The 13,661-nt window shown below is 50.9% G+C and overlaps 1 protein-coding gene across 2 annotated transcripts in view; it reads left to right on the forward strand.

The window, feature by feature from the left end:
• The first annotated feature begins 11,047 nt into the window (after window positions 1-11,047).
• The window catches only part of LOC137436479 (uncharacterized), a 175,056-nt gene continuing 172,442 nt past the window's right edge, over window positions 11,048-13,661 (forward strand). For both annotated transcript variants that reach the window (XM_078786464.1, XM_068130307.2), the window contains exon 1: window positions 11,048-11,557. The gene's annotated coding sequence lies outside the window, so the exon portion shown is untranslated. The remainder of the gene's footprint in view (window positions 11,558-13,661) is intronic.

A 13,661-nucleotide genomic window follows, 5' to 3' on the forward strand; every position in this document is an offset into this window, starting at 1 on the left:
TGAATTCAGTGACCAGATATGCAAATCCTCTTCAAATTTTAAGTCAATCGGATGAAAATTGAGGATTTTAGAAACTTGGCCTATGTTGACCTTTTGGCATATGTTGACCACAAAAATAGTTGGGGGGTTGAATTTAGTGAACAGATATGCAAGTCCTCTTCAAATTTAAAGGTAATCGGCTAAAATTGAAGATTTTAGAAATTTGGTCTACGTTGACCTTTTCGCCTATGTTGACCTTTTGGCCTTTGTTGACCTCAAACATAGTTGGCAGTTGCATTCGATGACCATGTGTGCAAATCCTCTTCAAATTTCAAGTCAATCGGATGAAAATTGAGGGTTTTAGAAACTTGGCCTATGTTGACCATAAAATTAGTTGGGGGTTGAATTCAGTGAACAGATATGCAAGTCCTCTTCAAATTTAAAGTTAATCAGATAAAGTTGAAGATTTTAGAAATGTGGTCTATGTTGACCTTTCAACCTATGTTGACCTTTTGGCATTTGTTGACTTCAAACATAGTTGGTGGTTGAATTCTGTGACCATATATGCAAAACCTCTTCAAATTTCAAGTCAATTTGATGAAAATTGAGGATTTTAGAAACTTGGCCTATGTTGACCTTTTGGCCTTTGTTGACCTCAAACGGAGTTGGTGGTTGAATTCAGTGACCAGATGTGCAAATCCTCTTCAAATTTCAAGCCAATCGGATGAAAATTGAGGATTTTAGAAACTAGGCCTATGTTGACCTTTTGGCAGAAGTTGACCACAAAAATAGTTGGGGGTTGAATTCAGTGACCATATGTGCAAATCCTCTTCAAATTTCAAGTCAATCGGATGAAAATTGAGGATTTTAGAAACTTGGCCTATGTTAACCTTTTGGCATATGTTCACCACACAAATAGTTGGGGGGTTGAATTTAATGAACAGATATGCAAGTCCTCTTCAAATTTAAAGTTAATCGGATAAAATTGAAGATTTTAGAAATTTGGTCTATGTTGACGTTTTAGCCTATGTTGACCTTTTGGCCTTTGTTGACCTCAAACATAGTTGGTGGTTGTATTCAGTGACCATATGTGCAAATCCTCTTCAAATTTCAAGTCAATCGGATGAAAATTGAGGATTTTAGAAACTTGGCCTATGTTGACCTTTTTGCATATGTACACCACAAAAATAGTTGGGGGTTGAATTCAGTGAACAGATATGCAAGTCCTCTTCAAATTTAAAGTTAATCGGATAAAATTGAAGATTTTATAAATTTGGTCTCTGTTGCCTTTTTAGCCTATGTTGACCTTTTGGCCAATGTTGGCCTTTTGGCCTTTGTTGACCTTTTGGCCTTTGTTGACCTCAAACATAGTTTGTGGTTGAATTCAGTGACCGGATATGCAAATCCTCTTCAAAGTTTAAGCCAATCGGATGAAAATTGAGGATTTTAGAAACTTGGCCTATGTTGACCTTTTGGCATATGTTGACCACAAAAATAGTTGGGGGGTTGAATTTAGTGAACAGAAATGCAAGTCCTCTTCAAATTTAAAGTGAATCGGATAAAATTGAAGATTTTAGAAATTTGGTCTATGTTGACCTTTTAGCCTATGTTGACCTTTTGGCCTTTGTTGACTTCAAACATAGTTGGTGGTTGTATTCAGTGACCATGTGTGCAAATCCTCTTCAAATTTCAAGTCAATCGGATGAAAATTGAGGATTTTAGAAGCTTGGCCTATGTTGATCTTTTGGCATATGTTGACCACAAAAATAGTTGGGGGTTGAATTCAGTGAACAGATATGCAAGTCGTCTTCAAATTTAAATTTAATCAGATAAAATTGAAGATTTTAGAAATGTGGTCTATGTTGACCTTTCAGCCTATGTTGACCTTTTGGCCTTTGTTGACTTCAAACATAGTTGGTGGTTGAAATCAGTGACCATATATGCAAATCCTTTTCAAATTTCAAGTCAATCGGATGAAAATTGAGGATTTTAGAAACTAGGCCTATGTTGACCTTTTGGCAAAAGTTGACCACAAAAATAGTTGTGGGTTGAATTCAGTGACCATATGTGCAAGTCCTCTTAAAATTTAAAATTAGTCAGATAGAATTGAAGATTTTAGAAATTTGGTCTATGTTGACCTTTTAGCCTTTGTTGACCTCAAACGTAGATGGTGGTTGAATTCAGTGACCAGATATGCAAATCCTCTTCAAATTTCAAGTCAATCGGATGAAAATTGAGGATTTTAGAAACTAGGCCTATGTTGACCTTTTGGCAAAAGTTGACCACAAAAATAGTTGTGGGTTGAATTCAGTGAGCATATGTGCAAGTCCTTTTAAAATTTATAATTAGTCGGATAGAATTGAAGATTTTAGAAATTTGGTCTATGTTGACCTTTTAGCCTATGTTGACCTTTTGGCCTTTGTTGACCTCAAACATAGTTGGTGGTTGTATTCAGTGACCATATGTGCAAATCCTCTTCAAATTTCAAGTCAATCGGATGAAAATTGAGGATTTTAGAAACTTGGCCTATGTTGACCTTTTGGCATATGTTGACCATAAAATTAGTTGTGGGGTTGAATTTAGTGAACAGATATGCAAGTCCTCTTCAAATTTAAAGTTAATCGGATAAAATTGAAGATTTTAGAAATTTGGTCTATGTTGACCTTTTAGCCTATGTTGACCTTTTGGCCTTTGTTGACCTCAAACATAGTTGGTGGTTGTATTAGATGACCATGTGTGCAAATCCTCTTCAAATTTCAAGTCAATCGGATGAAAATTGAGGATTTTAGAAACTTGGCCTATGTTGACCTTTTGGCATATGTTGACCATAAAATTAGTTGGGGGTTGAATTCAGTGAACAGATATGCAAGTCCTCTTCAAATTTAAAGTTAATCAGATAAAGTTGAAGATTTTAGAAATGTGGTCTATGTTGACCTTTCAGCCTATGTTGACCTTTTGGCATTTGTTGACTTCAAACATAGTTGGTGGTTGAATTCAGTGACCATATATGCAAATGCTCTTCAAATTTCAAGTCAATTGGATGAAAATTGAGGATTTTAGAAACTAGGCCTATGTTGACCTTTTGGCCTTTGTTGACCTCAAACGTAGTTGGTGGTTGAATTCAGTGACCAGATATGCAAATCCTCTTCAAATTTCAAGTCAATCGGATGAAAATTGAGGATTTTAGAAACTTGGCCTATGTTGACCTTTTGGCATATGTTGACCATAAAAATAGTTGGGGGTTGAATTCAGTGAACAGATATGCAAGTCCTCTTCAAATTTAAAGTTCATCGGATAAAATTGAAGATTTTAGAAATTCGGTCTGTTGCCCTTTTTGCCCATGTTGACCTTTGTTGACCTCAAACATAGTTTGTGGTTCAATTCAGTGACCATACATGCAAATCCTCTTCAAATTTAAAGTTCATTGGATGAAAATTGACAATTTTAGAAACTCGGTGTATGTTGACCTTTTGGCGTAGGTTCACCACAAAAATATTTGGTGGTTGAATTGAGGGAACAGAAATGCAAGTCCTCTTCAAATTTAAAGTTAATCGGATAAAATTGAGGATTTTAGAAATTTGAAGAGGTTGTTTACCTTTGGCCATGTTGACCTCTTGGCCTGTGCTGATCTCAAAAATAGTTGGTGGTTGAATTCAGTTAGCTGATATGCAAATCCTATTCAAATTTAAAGTCAATCGGATGAAAATTGAGGATTTTAGAAATCTGAAAAAAGTGGTTGACCTTTGTTTGTCCTATGTTGATGTTTTGACCTTTTTGACCTCAAAAATAAATAGGATTCTGTCGAACCACCAACAAACCACTCGTTTGTTGTCGATCCACCCGTTTGGTGAAATTTTGTGAAGATTGGTTGGAAATTGTGACCTGTAGGCCACTGACATACAGACAAAAAGACAAACAGACAGACAAAGAATAATGCACAAGACCAACCAATGTACTTGAAAAATCTTCGATTTTCGCAAGTTACAAACAAACAGACAGACAGGGATGAAAACAACCTCCATCCACCTTCGGTGGCAGAGCTAAAACATTTTCTTTGCAACCGTTGGTCTGATTGACACAAAATTTTCACCAAAGGAGCGGCTCCATATGTATAATTGTTTAATGCTAGTTATGACATAGATCACGTGGTATATATCCAGGGCGCCATCTTGGATAACCGAAAAACTTTTCCCCTCTATACCTCCGAAACCACTCAATGAAAAATTTTTAAATATGGTTAATTGTAAGGTTGTGGCGGACACGATGGCTCGCTGGCGCAGTGACATAATTCCGCGCACCAGTGGGTGTCGGCCACGCCCCAGGTGAGGTGTGGCCTCCAGATATACACGCGGGCTCGCAGCCCCGAGCACGGCAGTGCTGACGAGTGAGCAACCAATAAAGAGCTCGACTTAACCTAAAGCGTTGTGGCCTACCTTTGTTTAACGTGTGTGCCCAGAACCACACTGGTGACCCCCACTGGTTCAGCCGTTGCTGTCCTCCGAACGCGCCATGGCCACCAACGCTGTCGCGATAAAGCTCCCGGAGTTCTGGGAAGCACAGGCCGACACCTGGTTCCTACAGGCCGAGGCCCAATTCCAGCTCCGGGGCGTCACGGCAGACGACACGAGGTACTTTTACGTGGTCGCTGCCCTTGGATCCGGCACGGCCGCCCGAGTCGTGTCCTTCCTCCGGCACCCGCTGGACGAGAGCAAGTACGCGGCGCTCAAGCGACTTCTCCTCGACATGTTTGGCCTCACAGAGGCCGACCACGCTGACCGTCTTTTGGACCTTCCCATCCTCGGCGACACGCGACCGTCCGCCCGCATGGATTACATGCTGTCCCTGCTCGGCGACGGCCACGCGGATTTCCTTTTCCGTGCTCTCTTCCTCCGCCAGCTACCTGTACAGGTACGGCTCACACTGGCCGGTTCGACCATTACGGAACCGCGCGCCCTGGCCAGGGAGGCGGACAAGTTTTGCGCAGCCCACGACACACAGCCGGCATATAGCACGGCCGTCGTGGATCCCGGCGCCGTGCACTGCGCGAGTGGTTCGGATCGCCACGTGGCATGGCGTTCGGATCCTCCCGAACACGGCGCAGGTTGTTCGGATCCGCGCGTGGCCGCCGCCACGCCCCGCCCACCACCGTCGTCACAACTGGCACGACAACCACCACCGGGCCAGACCTGGTGCCACTTCCATACCAGGTTCGGCCACAAGGCCAGGTCCTGCCGCCCGCCTTGTACTTTTGGCAGGTCGGGAAACGGCCAGGCTGGCGCTCGCTTCCTGCCATGAGTCTCGGCCATACTGGCAGCCTTCTGTTCATGACAGACACCTCCTCGGGTCGTCGCTTCCTGTGCGACACGGGAGCGCAGGTGAGCGTCCTCCCTGCCTCAGCGTCCGACAAGCAAGCTGAGGGCCGGGGCCCCGCTTTGCTTGCCGCCAACGGCACGCCCATCCGCACGTTCGGGAAGCGTTGCCTCTCGCTGTGGTTCGGGGGGCAGCGCTTTCAGTGGTCGTTCGTTACCGCCAGTGTCCCCATGGGCCTACTCGGAGCGGACTTCCTCTGTGCGCATGGGCTGTTGGTGAACGTGAGGCACAGACGCCTTGTCCAAGCCGAAACCTTCAGCTCGCTTGCTTGCGCGCTGAGCAGTTCGTTGAGCAGCTCCCTGGGCGGCTCACCGAGCGGCTCGCCAAGCGGCTTGCTGAGCAGTTCGGTCCTGGCGAGGTTGGTCTGCACACTTCCGGCAGCAGACGTGTTTACCCGCCTCCTCGCCAGTTTCCCGGCCCTCACGCGGCCCACCTTCTCGGCGGTGGCCGTCAAGCACGGGGTGGAGCATCACATCCCCACCGTCGGGCCACCGGTCTACGCCCGGGCGCGCCGCCTCGACCCGGCGAAGCTCGCCGTGGCGCAGGAGGAGTTCGCCACGCTGGAGCGCATGGGCATCGCCGCTGCACATTGTGCCCAAGCCCGGCGGCGGGTGGCAGCCGTGCGGAGACTACCGCCGCCTCAACGATGCTACCACCCCCGACCGCTACCCGGTCCCTCACATCCAGGACTTTTCCGCCCAGTTGGCGAAAATGTCCCTCTTCTCCAAGGTGGACCACCAGGTCCCCGTCAGGCCGGAGGACATACCGAAGACGGCCGTCATCACACCATTCGGCCTCTTCGAGTTTCTGCGGATGCCCTTCGGGTTGAAGAATGCGGCCCAGGCATTCCAGCGGCTTATGGACAGCGTCTTGCGCGACTTGGACTTTGTGTATGTCTACCTGGACGACATCCTTGTCGCAAGCGCGTCCCGTGAGGAGCACCTCCGCCATCTCCGCACGCTCTTCGAACGCCTGGGCCGGCATGGCCTGATCATCAACCCCGCCAAGTGCCGGTTCGGCGTCACCGAAATCGACTTTTTGGGCACCACGTCACCAGGCACGGGGCCATCCCCTTACCGGCCAAGGTGGAGGCGGTCAGGGGTTTTCCGCACCCCCGCACGATCAAGGGGCTCCAGGAGTTCCTGGGCATGGTGAACTTTTATCACCGTTTCCTGCCCCGCATCGTCCAGCTCCTGCGCCCCCTGCACGAGGCCCTCCGGGGGAAGCCAGGCAAAGGCGACGTTGCCTGGACCGAGCCGATGGACGCGGCGTTCGCGGGTGCGAAGCTCGCCTTGGCTAACGCCACCATGCTCGCGCACCCGGCGCCCGATGCACTGATCGCCCTCACCACCGACACGTTGGACTATGCGGTGGGCGCGGTGCACGAGCAATGGGTGAAGGGAGCTTGGCAGCCGCTGGCGTTTTTTTAGCCGGCAGCTCCGCCCGCACGAACGGCGGTACAGTACCTTCGACCGCGAGCTGCTCGGGCTCCACCTGGCGGTCCGGCACTTCCGCCATCTGCTCGAGGGCCGCCCGTTCGCGGCCTTCGTCGACCACAAGCCCCTGGTCTTCGCGATGGCCAAGGTCGCCGAGCCGTGGTCGGCCCGGCAGCAGCGTCACCTCTCGGCCGTGTCCGAGTACATGACGGACATCCGGCACGTCGCGGGGAAGGACAACCCAGTGGCGGATTGCCTTTCCCGGTCCGCCGACCCCGCCGTCCAGGCTTTTTGGACCGCCGTCACGGGCCTCTGCGTCACCGAGGTACCGTTCGACGGCGCGGGCACGGCCCTCTTGTGCGACGTCTCCCTCGGCCGGCCTCGCCCCATCGTTCCCGCTGGCTGGCAGCGCCGGGTTTTTGACGCCATCCACGGCCTGTCCCACCCGGGCACGAAGGCCTCCCAGAAGCTGGTCGCCGACAAGTTCGTCTGGCATGGCCTCCGGAAGGCCGTCCGCGATTGGGCCAGGACGTGCCTCGCGTGCCAGCGCGCGAAGGTTCACCGCCACACCCAGGCCCCGTTGGCCCCGTTTACTGTGCCCGAACGTCGGTTCGACCACGTTCACGTGGACTTGGTGGGACCTCTGCCCCCCTCGCAGGGTTTCACCCACGTCCTCACCATGGTGGACTGCACCACCCGTTGGCCGTGCCTTTGGCAGCAACGGCGGCGGCGGATGTCGCGCAGGCGTTCATCGGCACTTGGGTAGCCCGGTTCGGCGCCCCCTCGACATCTCGTCCGACCGCGGCCCCCAGTTCACCTCGGAGCTCTGGGGGGCAGTAGCGCAGGGGCTCGGCGTCCAGCTGCACCGCACCACGGCCGACCACCTCCAGGCCAACGGCCTGTGCGAGCACGTCCATCGCGCCATGAAGGCCGCGCTCCGGGCCAGCCTCCGCGACGGCGGCTGGGTCGACAGGCTCCCCTGGGTCCTGCTGGGCCTCAGGACGGCGCCCAAGGACGACCTGCGCGCATCTGCGGCGGAGTTGGTCTTCGGACAACCGCTGCGGGGGCCGGGCGAGTTCCTCCCCGACTCCACGGCACCATGGTCCGCGGCGCAGCAGCGCTCCGCCCTGCAGGAGACCGCCCGGAGGTTCGCCCCGGTGCCGACGGCGCACCACGGTTGCCCGCCAACACACGTCGCCCCGGAGCTTTGCATGGCGGAGTACGTGTTCATCCGCCACGACGCCCACCGGACACCGCTGCGGCCCCCGTACGACGGGCCGTTCCGCGTGCTGGAGACCGGGGCGAAGCATTTCACCCTGGACATCGGCGGTACTCCTGACCGCGTCTCCGTGGACCGCCTCAAGCCGGCCCACCTCGACTTGGACCACCCCCCGCCAGCGGCTCTGCCCCCGCGTCGGGGTTGCCCCCCGGCGGGCGGACCCCCGGCACCGCCCAACCCCGCCGTCACGCCACCCCCCTACCCTGCACCCATCCCAGATGCCGCCAGAGGCATCCCAGCTGGCATCCCGGCATCCCAGACGCCGCCAGCCGCCAGAGGGCGATTCGGCCGGGTCATCCGCTTGCCGCGCAAACTGACCCTTCAGGTGCGCGGGAATTCGGGGGGGGGGGGCGCGTGTGGCGGACACGATGGCTCGCTGGCGCAGTGACATAATTCCGCGCACCAGTGGGTGTCGGCCACGCCCCAGGTGAGGTGTGGCCTCCAGATATACACGCGGGCTCGCAGCCCCGAGCACGGCAGTGCTGACGAGTGAGCAACCAATAAAGAGCTCGACTTAACCTAAAGCGTTGTGGCCTACCTTTGTTTAACGTGTGTGCCCAGCACCACAAGGTACTCTATGGGGAATAACATATGTTTATAATGATGTCATGGGTGCCTCCATTATGACATTAATTCAAAAAGTAGAAGGCTTGATCCGATCAGTATTAAATTTATTGAGGGTCATCTTCCCAAAAAATGTATGGGTGAATTAAATTGATGACATCATCAGTCACGTGGTTTGGCAGTCATATTGAATTGAACATAAAAACTTTAAAATTCAACTTCTCCAGAACAGCTGACCAGATAGATGTGAAATTTCATGTAATGGAATTGGGGAATTTCGGGTGCAAATTTTAACCTCATAGGTCACATGATCTGGCAGGTATGATTGTGTGAAGTCTAAACCTTTAATATTAAACTCCTCCAGAACGGCTAGACAGGTCGAGTGGAAACTTCACACACCAAACCTTGGGGATACTAGAGTGTTTTTGAATAAATTGTAGGTCACATGGTCTGGTGGCCATGTTGGATCAAAGGAAAGTAAATAAAGAAACAAGTATTTCTCTGAAACCGCCAACGCCATTCAAGTGAAACTTTACAAATACGATCTGGTCGTCAAGGAGAATACATGTTTAAAATTTCAACGTGATCCGTCAAAGGGTCTGGCAGCCAGAATTTAAAATAAATTTTAAGAAGAGAGGGGGAATCAGATTATTTGTAGAATCTTCTTCGCATTTCTTTAATGGCCACAATTATTCTCATCTTGTTGGGCAAAAAAACTTCCCCCGCTATCCCAAGCCTTTCACGAACTAGCTGGGCAGACCTGACGTTCGAGTGATGTTGTGGCAGTAATTTGTTTCGGGTGCCGGCGATAACTCGCCTACACTTCGCAAAGCACACCGTGGGATCTTTAACGTCAACCAAGTAATGCGAGCAGACGGGGTGTCTCGTTTAACATCCATCAGTGGGACGGCACACGCATTGATGATTCACCCTACCTGTGAAACACCAGGATGGCTGTTTATACCTGGGTCGGGATTCGAACCCGGGCTGGACAGATCAGAGGTGAGTGTGTGTCCGTCTAGGGTAAGCCATCCTGTCCTCCGCTCACCCTTCTATTTTGTCTTCATCTTGTTTTTCTCAATGTTACCTCCCATGCATACGTAATAATTAGATGGCAGCTGATCGACCTTTACATTTTCTATCTTTAAATCTCGGATAAAACCTGCTAATCCCTTCGTCCTATTCCTGGGATGTTTCACACTGCTTTTCCCAGTATGGAACGTTTCATCTTCCCTGCAAGCCTTGATAATTATTCAAATCCTCGCTCCACAATGAGCCTGGAATTATTCCATACAAATAAAGAAAACCACCATAATATCCAATAATCACAATGTGCAATGATTTTACACTATTTATAATATCAGGAGTTCCATTAAAGCTGTAATTTAGTCACAATTCCCGGTTTACCGCAGCAGTTCAAGAGTAAAAGGATGGGATTCCCCGCCACGCGCTGCTTGTGTGCTACGAGGGCGGAGCTACTACGATGACGTCATTAACACTGACCAATGACAGCCGTAGACATGGGCCAATCAGAGAGTGGAATTAGAAACTTCTTCGCAACGGCGTCCAATCATATCGTCGGTCGCAAACCTCGATTGACGGCTGGATGAGCGAGGATTCCTTTGACTACAGGGTTTCTCGAGGGCTGGGTAACAGGACGGAGTCTTTATAAGCGCAGAGCTTTGTCGCCATTTTGTCGTTTGTTCACACTGGCCAAAGGGAAAACATGGCGAGCAATCTGCTATCCACCGTATCGCGGTCTCACGGTATAATTATTATCACTGTTGTACAAATACTGCTCCGCACAAAGAACCTCGAACGCGCCATACATCACCTGGTACTATCCCGAAGGAAGGGGTCGTCTGCCTGCTTTCACCTCATCATATATTAAATAATGAGTTCCCTTTAAAATTTCATTGGGGGGGAGGAGGAGGAGGAGGAAGACGAGGAGGAGGAGGAGGAGGAGGAGGAGACCCTTCATTGCCAATTGTTTATCCGTGCTCGAACCTTGAAAAATGCTGAGTATCAAATGAAGAAGAACGACGAAGCATTTTCAATGTTTTTGGTTATTCACCTGCCGGGGTTCGAACCACCGACACCAAAGACTCACGGCGGCCGCTTCACCCATTACACCGCCCAGTCTGGTGGAACATTTGCGTAATCACCCGACAAATTAACATTATTTATGTAAAAGAGGTAAAGGAGGACGCGTACGTGTGAAAATTCACTTTCCTCCATTTAAAGGCAGGAACCATTTTCCAACTATCAATTCAATACGAGATCCCTCGACCAATTATACCTCATCCTCCTATCGCTCCGCCCCCTTCCTCCTCCCCCCACAATTTCCGGCCTGCGTGGTGCAGCCCACGCTCCGCCCCTCCTCTTCCTCCTGCGTCCCAATCCGCTTCCTCCCTCGCCGCTTTCCTCTCGCCCCGTCCTCCCCTTTTCCTTCACGTCGGTCCTATCCTTTTTAACAACCCCATCCACCTCCCCTTTCATCCACCATTTTCCTTTCCCATCCCCTCCCCAATCTACTTTCCTACTCGTGTTACACCTCCCCTTCGCCCCTCTTCCGATGCGCCGTCTCAGTAACCTATTTTCCCCTCCCCACCTCGTTCTTCCCAATCCCATCCCACCCGTCTACCCTTGATCCCACACTATCATCCACCCCTCCTCTTTCCCCTCCCCTCCCCTATCCGTGTGCGGTCTCTCGTCGTGCCGCCCAAATGATCTCTCCCACCGATTTTTTTGGCACCTCCTTCACCCCACCCCGTTCGATCCCTCACCTCCTCCATTGCAATCCATCGCTCAACCTCCCCCCAAACCCCTCCCATCCACTCGTGGCCCCGCCCCGTCGTAGTCCCGCGCGGGCGGCGCGCCCCTGGCGCCATGGCGAGGAAACCCCGTTAGCGGGGCGCGCTACCTGCCGGTGAGTCCGCGCTCTCACACTATTACAGCGGGCACGATAAAATATATATCCAGAACAACAACCGCCCTGTGTCGCGCTCTTCCTCTCTCTTTTGCTCTCCTTCTGATCCTCTCCGTGTGGCGAGGCGCCTCGCTTTCCATACCTACATCGCTCGCACCGTCTCTCACCCCCTTTCTCCCAATCTCCATATCTCCTCAACAGCAGTCTTGGTCATTTCCTTTCTCCTCGCACACTTTTCTCTCACGGACGAAAGGGAAGACCGAGACGGAACAGGACACGACGACGACGACTTTTTCTTTTTAAATAAGACTTCCCGACAGTGTCCCGTCTTTAACTCCGTCGTCTCCCTGTATGCGTCTCCGCTCTTTATTTTCCCGGAGCGGGGGATCGGGTGGGAGGGAGAGAAACAGATAGAAAGACAGAAAGAGAAGGCAGAGGGAGGGAACCGAAGTCGATGCAGAGGTTTCAGTCTGTCTTTACCGTCCGAGTCTTCGAGTCTCTGCCGCCAGATTCTCTCCTCCCTCTTGTTACATGTATATATAGGGAGAGCAGCTCCCTCCCCTCTGTGGCTTTTTCGTAGCTCTTGCTCTTTCCTCCTCTTCTCCGAATTGCGATTTTGCTTCTCGCTTTTTTCCCATGTTGTTTTGCCGAGCTGTAGGGAGGCGGATCGCTCGACGTTTAGCTTTTGGAAAGAGCCCCATGGCTGCTGGTTCTTTGGTGCTGGAGCCCGGTCGGCAGAGCGCCTTCCCTCGAAGCTTAGGCCAAGCTGCCGACCGGGCCTGGGGAGGGAAGGTGTCGAACGACGACGACGACCTGGCTCCTCGAACACGTCTCATAGCTACTACCGAGCGTTATTCGTGGCAAAAAGCGATTCACTGTAACACCGCCATCATTTTGTCTTTTTAAAAATATCTACAAACAGTCCTTGGTGGACAATGTGGAATGTTTTGACTTTTTGGTGTTTTCTCGATTTACCTCAGAGCTTCTTTCTCCAACGGCCGCCATTTTAATCTGCGAGCTCTGCTGCCAAATGCTTTTCGTAATTCGTTGCACTGAACTCCGCGCCTATTGTTTTTCGCGGCCTTCCTCATTTCGTTGGCGTTCTAAGCATGTAGATATTTGAACTATCCGTCGTGTCTAATGGTAATACGCCCCCGCCTGATCCGTCTCCACGAAGATAGGATGATGAGAACGTTAGTGCGACGCCATAACGGTGTCCGATGGCAGCTGTGGCGTATTTTTAGAGGCGGATTTAATTTTCTCATTTTATTTCATTTTTATGCTCTATCAACGCCATACACCGGAGAGGGGAGGGTGATGTCATACACTTTGAGCAAGGGGAGGGGTGGGTGATGACATACACTTTGGGGAGGGAGGCGGATAGCATACACTTTGTGGAGGGAGGGGGATGTCATACACTTTTGGGAGGGGAATGGGAGGTAGATGTCAAACATGTTGGGCAGGATGAGGGGAGGGTGATGGCATACACTTTGGGGGAGGGGAGGAGGATGTAATGCACTTCCAGCATGTGTGGGTGAGGGTGATGTCATACACTTTGGGCAGGGTGTGTTGGGAGGGGATGTCGTACACTGGGGAGGGGAACGGGAGGTACATGTCATTCATGTTGGGCAGGGTGAGGGGAGGTTGTTGTCATACACTTTGGGCAGGGTGATGGCATACACTTTGGGGAGGGGAGGAGGATGTCATGCACTTCCAGCATGTGTGGGTGAGGGTGATGTCATACACTTTGGGCAGGGGGTGTTGGGAGGGGATGTCATACACTTTGGGCAGGGGGTGTTGGGAGGGGATGTCATACACTTTGGGGAGGGGAACGGGAGGTAGATGTCATACACTTTGGGCAGGGTGAGGGGAGGTAGATGTCATACACTTTGGGCAGGGTGAGGGGAGGTTGTCGTCATACACTTTGGGCAGGGTGAAGGTAGGTTGTTGTCATACACTTTGGGCAGGGTGAGGGTAGGTTGTTATCATACACTTTGGGCAGGGTGAGGGGAGATTGTTGTCATACACTTTGGGCAAGGTGAGGGTCGGTTGTTGTCATACACTTTGGGCAAGGTGAGGGTAGGTTGTTGTCATACACTTTGGG

Source organism: Myxine glutinosa, chromosome 11, assembly GCF_964187855.1.
Source record: "Myxine glutinosa chromosome 11, kmMyxGlut1.1, whole genome shotgun sequence".
In the NCBI taxonomy this organism is placed as follows: Eukaryota; Metazoa; Chordata; class Myxini; order Myxiniformes; family Myxinidae; genus Myxine; species Myxine glutinosa.